The sequence below is a fragment of the Drosophila virilis genome, chromosome 2 (genome assembly GCF_030788295.1).
Source record: "Drosophila virilis strain 15010-1051.87 chromosome 2, Dvir_AGI_RSII-ME, whole genome shotgun sequence".
NCBI classification, from domain to species: Eukaryota; Metazoa; Arthropoda; class Insecta; order Diptera; family Drosophilidae; genus Drosophila; species Drosophila virilis.
The window spans coordinates 31,727,205-31,737,100 of NC_091544.1; positions in this window are offsets into that span (position 1 = coordinate 31,727,205).

Below are 9,896 nucleotides of genomic sequence, written 5' to 3' on the forward strand. Positions count from 1 at the left end.
TTGGCTGGCATCCAGGCTGCGGAACTGAGCCTCGTCTGCAACTCATCTCCGGCGGTCTGCATATTAAGGGAATGGCATCTCGTAGAATGTTAAATGACATTTGGCATTTGCATGTTTTTTGGTTAATTCGTTTGCCTTTTATTGAAATTGAAATTTATTCACATTTGCATAAAGTTTATGTGGAGTTTAGTTCAACGCTTTAAATGTATCTTGCCTTGTCATAATTCTGTTTATAATTAGATTAAAGACCTGAATGTACGTTCATTTGCGAATGCACTTTTGTATAATTCCATATTATTAATTTATATGCAATCAACGATTATTTAAGCCGTAAATCAGCTGACTCAAGCATTTGCATTTAAATGGCCTGTACGAAACATGTTTTTTAATCTTCATCTTAAAAGTGATAATATTACGTTTAATTATTACACATTACACTTTTTCGATATACACAATTTATGTAGACCGCAGACTAAAATCAAACTTGGGTCAATGATCGAAAATTCTTCTAAAAATGTTAAATTTGCATTTAGATTTGCGAAACGCTGCGCAATCGTTTGTTTGATTTATTGAAATTGCATTTGATATTCAAAGAGTTATTCAGAGTTATTCAGAGCTATTCAGAGTTATTCAGCTTGGCTTTGTCGTGGCACTCGAATTTGGCACTTCAGAGACGCGAACAGCGCATTTAAATTTCAATTCAGATCGTAAGCACTTAAAACGCAGTCCTCGTCGTCGCCATGAGAAATGCTCACTACTTCAGATACTTTTGAATATGTATTTGTAGGTGTGTGTGTGTGTGTGTGTGTGTGAGAGAGTGTGTGTGCATTTGCCTTTACACACATGTGTATACTTAGGATACTTATTCTATGCCCCAATGCCATTTCGTTTCGTTGTGGGTCTCAAGTGAATGCGGCAGGCTTTGACTTAATACACACACAAATACTCACACACACACACACACACACACACACTTAAATGCGAGTGCCAGCAATTTTCTAAAGGGTTTTCCATGTCCATTAGGGGTTGCAGCCAGCTTGCTGGGAATTGTTTGCTTAGAGCAGCTCAAATAAACAGAATGCATATATTAAATTGCTTTCGAATGGCATTAATAACTCGAACGGTCCCCAGAACTGCCAACCTGTCATTAAGCAACCAGATACATGCCCAACCCTCGGACGTAAGTGCGTATGTGTAGCTGCGAAAGGTGCAAACATCCGTCCTGCCCGGCCGAACAAAGCGGAGTGCAAAAATCGCAGCAACAAAATCCCAAGAAATTCACACGAATCCCGAAAAACGTAGTCTCGTCCTTTTGGACCCGGACCAACAAACAATGCAGCACGGGCAACGGTAAATTGTAAGGCCAGATAAAAACCGGCAAGCCGGCTGCTGTGCAAACAATTAACCAAGACGCCTCCGAAGGGAAGGGCAGGAGGCGTGGCGGCTAGCTACACATCGAAGCAAGGTGCAGACGCGGCAACTATCCAACGTTGCACTTCCGCACGCCCAACACGATGCAGAGCTATAAGTGCAGCTACAGATACGGATACAGATACCAGATACAAATACAGATACATTTACAAACTCTCAAGTTCCCAAAATAATACGCAGACAGTGGGCGAAGAGCTGCTCGCTGCTCGCTGCTGTTGCTGCCACTTTCTGGCGTCGACTCAGATTCTGTTTTCCTTCGCCTGGACTCTTGCTTTGATCTACTCTATAATTTTATTATGATTGATGGGCAGCAAGAAAAATAAAAACTATAAAAGCTATGGGAGCTATACAATCGATTAATAGTAACACACAAAACTACCCTTGAACAAGATACATAGGAATGAACATAGGAATGAGGCATCCAAATGTGAAATGTTCTGAGATGTCGGAAATTTACCAGGCTGTATCAATGAAAATCTTCAAGTTATGCTATGAAAACCTTGTCTCATAATTAATATTTATGGATATGATAAAAGTGACAGGAGATATCGCAAATAATGATTCACTCGTGCTGCGTTTAATGTGGGAACAATTTCACTCGCATGTATGGAAAAATCGGGAGAAACGTTTGTATTCAAGTTTTTGTTTAACTTCAGCTTCAAGATTCTCACCACAAGACTAACATATTCGATGTACTTAGAAGTTAGAGGTGGAGACCAAAATGGATGGATTTTAATTTTCCACGGGCGCATACTTAAAATTGCTAGCACAAAATGTTTTACGGCCAAGGCCGGGCAATACCCGCTAGTATACTATACTATAAGCCTAGTCGCAAAGGAGATGCATGGATGCATGTATATTATACACTGCCTACCCAATTGAAATGAGTGTAAGCTCAACTTAACATGGTGGGACTACAGGGTATATAAGTATAGCCAGGGCGAACATAGCTGTCAACTGACCTTTGGTAAGCACCCCCCGTAGCCAGGCTTCACTGTCACGAGTTGTGCTCGGCGCGTTGCTTGAATAGAGCGAAAATTATGAATTATATTTACTTGTTGTGCGCGCGACGCGTTCCACTTAAATTTTGAGGCATGCAACGAGAACGCACTCGAAATTAGTGAATACGCAAAGGATTTATTTCCTTCTCTTTCATTTTTTGGGCCCGCCTGCCTGGGCATTCATTTCGAGGCTCGTTTTGTTTTTTTTTTTTTTTGTTATTTTGCTTGTCATGCGTATAGAATTTCATTTGATTGAGCGCTTAATCGAGCAAACATTAACGTGCACTCTTATTAATAATAATAAGTGCTCGGTATTCGGTATTCAGTATTCAGCAATCGGTATTCGTTTATCTGCTCAGTCGTGGCTGAGTGAAGCCGGATCCCGGCTGGTCACGATGATGACGCACCATTGGAGCCGACAGGATGGCGGGAGCTATGGGTGTGGCGATTGCATATTATGTTATATAAAGCGAGTTGCGTCTAAGACCTGACAGGAAATCAAACAATCGCTTCAAATGCTTGACATGCAAAACATGCGCTTTATACATGTATTTGTTCGTTATGCGTGGGAATAACAAAATTTAAATGTTTTAGACAACGCTGCGCTCGAGTATAGATATCTTCTAAAAACATCTGCATTCTGAGAAAAATCAAATAGAAAATAATTTAAATACAAAATATTCTAGATCGAATACAAAATGTAGCTAAGGTCGATATTTGGGACTTTTTTTTGGACTTTTACTCAATTCAAAGCATTAGAAAACGAACTGCTCTGAGGAAAAACGATCTGAACGATCTTCATCGGAGAAATATTGAACTTATATACAAAGGCTTTGCATTTAAAATATTTTCTACTTCATTTAAGCTCGTTTTTCTCATCTTAAGACATTAAATATGCGACTTTTACCCAATTCAAAGTATAAATAATAACGAAATCCTCTTGAGCACCAAACGATCTGAATTATATGCTTCGCTTAGAAATATGTATTTATTTAAGTAAGCCGACTTACTTAGTTATATGTCCAGTATTATCTCAACTGCTTTGAGCTTCAGCTCGGCTGAGGATTACCGTCTACAAAACTTTAAGGTACGGGTATATGTCAGCCCTAACAATGGGCACCCTTTATAAGATACTCTCTGCATGCTCTATGCACAGCCCAGGGGGGACCAAAAGAAGAAAAAACTGTTTTTCTAAAACTCTATTGTCTGGCGGGATTTGATTGTTGTTGTACTCGCTGCTTTTTATTATTTTGCGTATTATTAAAGCGCATCCATTCTTTATCAACTTCTATATCTTATTGCTGTTGTTGTTGTTGTTGTTGTTGTAGCTGCCGGCGACGGATGCGACGGATGCGGATGCGTTGTGGTTGTTGGGAATGGAACAGAAAGCTTTAAGCGGCTTTCTGCCCGTCTAAAAGTCTGCGCGTCTACTCCAAGTGAATATGGGTTTGATTGTGCGAGTGTGCGTGCGAGTGAATGAATTGAACTGCCGCCTTTTGCATTTTTCAACTGCTTTTTTGTTTTTGCTTGGTGTTTTTTTGTTTTTTGCGCCAGCCTACAGCAAACACGATCCAAGCTCCGATCCGGACCGGGTCGGGGCCAGACAAGCGCTCATAGAATTTGTATGAAATTTAAATACCCATTCAGCATTCAAAATGCGAAGCGACAGCCGCACAGAGACCTAAATACTTAAGTAGTTTTCGAGGGGCTGCCAGCCACAGGCACAGCGACAGACACAGACACAGATACAGATACAGATACAGATACATGTACAAACACAGATGCAGATACATGCGTACACACGATGCATGTATAGCCGTAATATGCCACATGGCGGTGCTTTCATATATGCGGCCACACGTTTTGTTAGTTACAGATACAAATAGAGGAGGCAACGGATTACAGATACCGATACAGATACAGATACATTTACAGATACAGATACAGGCACAAAGCCAGCTGGATTATGCCTACACTCTGTCTCTGTGCACGTAAGATTTAATCTTTATTGATTTATTTTGTTAGATTTTAATTTATGACACCGAAGTAGGCAATCATTTTTAGTGGCGAGTCGCAACTCGCGAGTTGCGAGCATTGCATATTTCTCATGTTGGGGATGAGGCACTGCCCCTGGTTAACTGGCCCCCGGTTGTGCCCCTTATCCTATCCAGCTGTGCGATCAAGAGATTGTACACTACAAACCAGCTGACGGGCAATTTGCATTGTGGGCGGCTTAATTGATCTCAGCAGATATTGCTGACAGGCCCGGTGAGTCATCTGTCAGTTGTCTTCTTATTAACGAGAAACTAAATGCGAAACTAGGTGCACATTTATCATATATTTATAATACAATATTTATTAAAATGAAGCTTTAAACTTGATATCTGCAAAGGTATAAATCCAAAGAAACCTCTCACTTTTCGTTATTCATATTTAACACATTTATCAAGCTTAACAATTAAAAGCTCAAATATGAAATGTAAACTTTTTGGGCCGTAAGGAAATCCGAGCTACCCTTGGCTAGTGAAATACGTGCCATGTAATGCATGAGTAATGCGTGGCAAGTTACCTCAAAAACTTTTCGCCCGTTAATCAAAATTAATTACAGCCTGTACTAGTCTACCACCGTCCCGCCCCCCTCCCCCTGCCACACGCTCGACATAGCCAAAAAGAAGTGGCAAGAGATGGGCATGCCACGCCCATATGCGACATGCAAACATAAATTGTAATTTACTTTAATGAGCCGCATTTAGTCAGCCCACATGTCCACATGGCCTATGATTGGACTAGGCAGCGGGTGGAGAAAGGAGCTGAGCTGGGAGGAGCCGGCGGAAGGCGGTAGAGTGAGCAGCGATGTCGTCTCCATGGCGAGACCCAAGTGATCCGTTGTATAATTAAAGTTCGCATGACTAACAATTGCGTTCGGAATTCGAAACGGGTCGATGGCTGCTCGTCGATTGCTGGACTCGAATGGACCCAAGACCACGACAACAATATTCAAGCTGGAGTGTGCTGACGCTGCCACAGCATCATCAGCATCCCCATCATCATCATCAACTAGCGACTTAATTATCATCCGCAGCATTTATTGTCGGCGCATTGTTCTCTGGCCATCTACGTGAAGTTGGCATTTAATGTTCTCGATTCCCCGACTGCCATTGATGAGTTGCCGTTCTTGTTGTTGTTGTTGCTCGCCAGTTTCATATGCATGGCATGTATTTAAGTAGGCTGTTAAGTGGACATTAGGGGCATGCCATAGAGAGGCACATATGTGTGTGACCTTATATAGAGCAGCCCGTCTTGACAGCCCGCAGTCCGTCTTCGAGTAGACAAAAGTGGGCAAAAGAAATGCTAAGAATGATCTTCAGTTTTTTACTCTGTAAATAGCTTAGATACGTGTGCTGAATAACCAGTTTGTTTATTCTTATTCTTCTCTTATGTAGATTGAAAGCTGTTGCAAGCTCTTTAAAAATTGCCCGCCCACCGTTTACCGATGATCGCTATTCACAAAACTTTCATTTCGTAGCATCGCAGTAAAGAAATCCTATTTGAATAATTGTATAACGAGGCGTTTTTTTAATCGTTCAAATTATTCTTGATATAAAAACCCATGTTGTCAGGCTTAGAAGCAGAATTGAAAAACTTAATTTAAGTACAAATTATACAAAAACTCTCTAATAAATGTGTAAGGATACTTTCTCTCTCTCTCTCTCTCTCTCTCTCTCTCTCTCTCTTATACACACATACACACACTTTATAGAAGTAAAACATTCTTGGATGCTCTTCAGATGTGAAGCTATAGGAAATCTTCCTCTTTCTCTTTCTCCCGCCAATAATTATTTATTCAGAAGTATTTGCGTGGCTCCAGCAATTCTCAAATATATTTGCGGCTTATGTCATTTTGTGTGGCTTACCTCCTCCCCATGCCTGGTCATATGCCCGCCCTGTGGCTAACACTACCCCCTCCCGATGTCATTGCTGGCGCATTCATGTGGAAATGAGTGCAGGCAACACACAAAGTTGCATACAACATAAGAAAAAAGTTAAAAAAAAAATATATAAAAAAAAAAAAAAAACAAGAAAACAAAACCAAACCAAGTTGCGCAGTGGGAAAACAATGGATATGGCAATGGCTGCTGGCCTGGCTTTTGCTCCGGCTCCGGCTGTGGTTACGGCTGTGGCTGCGGCTTCTGATGGTTATGGCTTACACACACATACACACACAATGAGAGACACACTCAGCAACATACATCCATAAGTGGTAATAATAATTCCGCTCAAGAGGCGTCGCCCGGCGTTTCATTTCAATGACACACAAACCAATGACGCCAACTGCAGCGATGAGGTTGCCGAATGATGATGATGACTGCAAGCGAATGGTAGGTGCCCCACCTCTAAGCCGCCCCCTACCCTCCACCGTGCGCAATGCACCCCCAGCAGCGGTTGCTGTCAGCAACAAAACGACTGTGACCCGCATCGTCTAAGCACAACATATAAGCCGATATGCCCCAGCATATGGAGACCTAAAAGGGCAGCTAGTGCGGACAACAACTGCAAATCGCATAGTGAATACCCTAACCAAAGCTGTAGCATATGATTTTTATATATTGACCGTATTTATCTATAAGTGTGCAGTAAAAAGTCCACATATAATTTATTTTTCTGTGGCATGTTGCAAACTTTCTACCCGATGGATATCTATCCCTTTGAAATCGAATGGTAAATGCCCTGTTTACACATAAATCGGCAGTTAAAAGTCCACATATCGCTTCCGCTTCTGTGGCATGGTGTGATTGGTTATATAGAAAAATGTTTATGAGAATCGCATAGAGGACTTCTCTACCCAACGATATGCCCGCTGCGCAAGGGCAGACAATGCGCCTACCGATGGCTTAATATTGCGTATGCAGCACTCGTCATTCATTCATGGCTCGACTGCCCCTCGCTGCCGTTTTCGGCCTACGTTCTTTTGTGGCTCCTTTGATTGCATTGTCTCGTCATGGTCTCGAGTGGTCCCCCCCCCCCTCTTCCTCCTTCTCTCACTCGCGCACTTACTCGCCCTGTCTCTATCTTGTCATTTTACTTTTTATGGCACTGTCCCCTCCCCAGTTTTTCTCACTGCGCTCACTTGACATACAATTATGTTGATGACATTGTTGTTTATGCCGCTGCTGCTTCCTTCTGCTGCAGCAACCAAATAACAACAACAACAACAACAACAACAACAACTGCCACGGCGACTACAATGCCGACAAGTTTTATGTGCATTCTGGGCCTGCTGCCTCAGTGCCCCATGCCCATATCCAGAGCCGCATTCAAACTCATATTCGTACTCATTGCAGGCCCATATATCTCTCGCTCGTATCTCTCGCGCGTATCTCGCATATCTCTATGGCCATAGCTGCATTTTTTTATTGTTATCGTTTCATTGCCATTTGCTGATGTTGCAGCAGCGACAACAACAACAACATCAGAAACTGCTGCCAGCAGCTTCCAGTTTAGTTTTTTATATTTTATTTTATTTTGCTTTGTTGTCACGGCCTTAATTAAAAATTCTTTTGGTGTCAAATGATGAAAGCTGCTCTGATTAGAGCTGCTCCTAGGGTTACTCTGGTAGTCCTCTATGCAATTCTCATAATCTTTTGTTTTTTATATTAGCAATCCCTTTGTATAGAACTTGAGCTATTAACGAGACCGGAAGCCCATCTATTCGAACGTTGATTTCCTTCGAAGGCAGCTGCTCCTGTGGTAAGTCGAGCAGTCCTCTATGCGATTCTCAAATTCAATTGCCCAACTTTGATATGGGTTTTTCAAAAGTGCATAACTTATTTGTTTCAAAAGCAATTCAAGGTATTCTGCGGGCATATGAATACGTCTGGCCCTTTTTTGAAAATATGTCTGCACATAGTACATATTTGATTTGGGTATTTGCTGTGGTACTTTCCCAGTAAGAACAAAAACTTATCAATAAACTGCTCGCAGTGGCAGATGACTTGGCATTATAGAAGTTTCTGACTTTGTTCGAGCACATGGCAACGCCCTTTGTGTGTAAATATTTCGCAAAGTTTGCGGCAAATCACTTGAGGCACTTGGCCCCAAACATTGCCAGCACAAGCCATTCAAATATGCGCCATATATACGGCCCCAGCCTGCAGCCCACACTAGAAGAAAAACTCTCCCCGATATTGTTCTCTTGCCTGGACAAAGTTCGTATAAATTTTCCAACACGTAACACAAAATATGCGTGTAAATTTCATTTATTGATTTATAGATGCCTATAAGAGCCAGCCGGGACACACACATGTGTGTGTGGTGTGTGTAAGTGTGTATGTGTGTGCTTGGAAGCTGAAAACATTTGTATAAATACGCAAAATAATGGCGTCTCCAATGTCGGTGCGAATGGCGCAAACATCCTGGCCATAAATCAAGATGAGCCCAGCCAAACAGAATGCAGCGCGAATCTACATTTTTTTTTGCTCACAAAAAAAATACTATTTGATTTCGTATTAGGGCAAAATGCTGTGCGCACATAAATTCTGCTTTTAAGGCGAAATTAGTGGGTGCAAGAGTAGAAAGAGAGGGCGGGAAGAGAGAGAGAGAGAGAGACAGCTCGAACGAGCAGAGATTAAAGTTGGCTACGTGCTGAAGTACGTGGCTGGGAAATCACTGGCAAAAGCGACAAAAAAAAAAAATAAACGAAAAGAAAAGAAAAAAGTCAGAAACTGCAGTCTCAGCTTCTTGGAGCTGTGCTCCTCCTCCGCCTCCTGGCAGCCCAGCCCAGCTGAAGTGGTCACGTGGCGGCGGACGAGGAAGTTTTTGGACCAAAATTACTTGAGCAAATATTGCTTTGTTCAATAGCCAGTCCAGTCCGCCATTCCGCCCAGCTGCAAAATTATGAGCGTACACGGACAATAGATGAAGGGGCGGGAAGCGGGCGGCGGGAGTCAGAACTTGGTGTGCCAGCAATTAGAAAAGTTCCGGCTAAACTGTCAGAGAGTATGGCGAAACTTTAGCTGGAAATTAAAAATCAATAGCCATGACGAGCCAAAAACTTTATTGCCACAAATCAAAATTGAATTTCACACGAACAATGACAAGAGTCCCTGGCCTGGCAATCCTTTCGAGGCTGTGAATACGAAACGGTGCGTCTCTCTCTCTCTCTCTCTCACTCTCTCACTGTCTCGTTCTCCCTATTGACTTTACAGCTTTAATGAGCCCTGGGACGGCCGGCTGTCAAGGCTGTCGAGCGCATGCCTAACGCCTTTTACCAAATCTTTTAATTACACACGATCGTAAAAGGGCCAGAAGAGCTCGAGCACGGACCCGGGCACAGGGACAGGGCCAGTCGACCCTCAGGTAGAGCATTCTGTTCCCTTTTTTTCTTTCTTTGAGCCGTCCTCCTGACCGGGCAACATATGGCGCAGTGAGAGGGCCTCGTAAAAATTATCTGCTGCATTGTCTCGC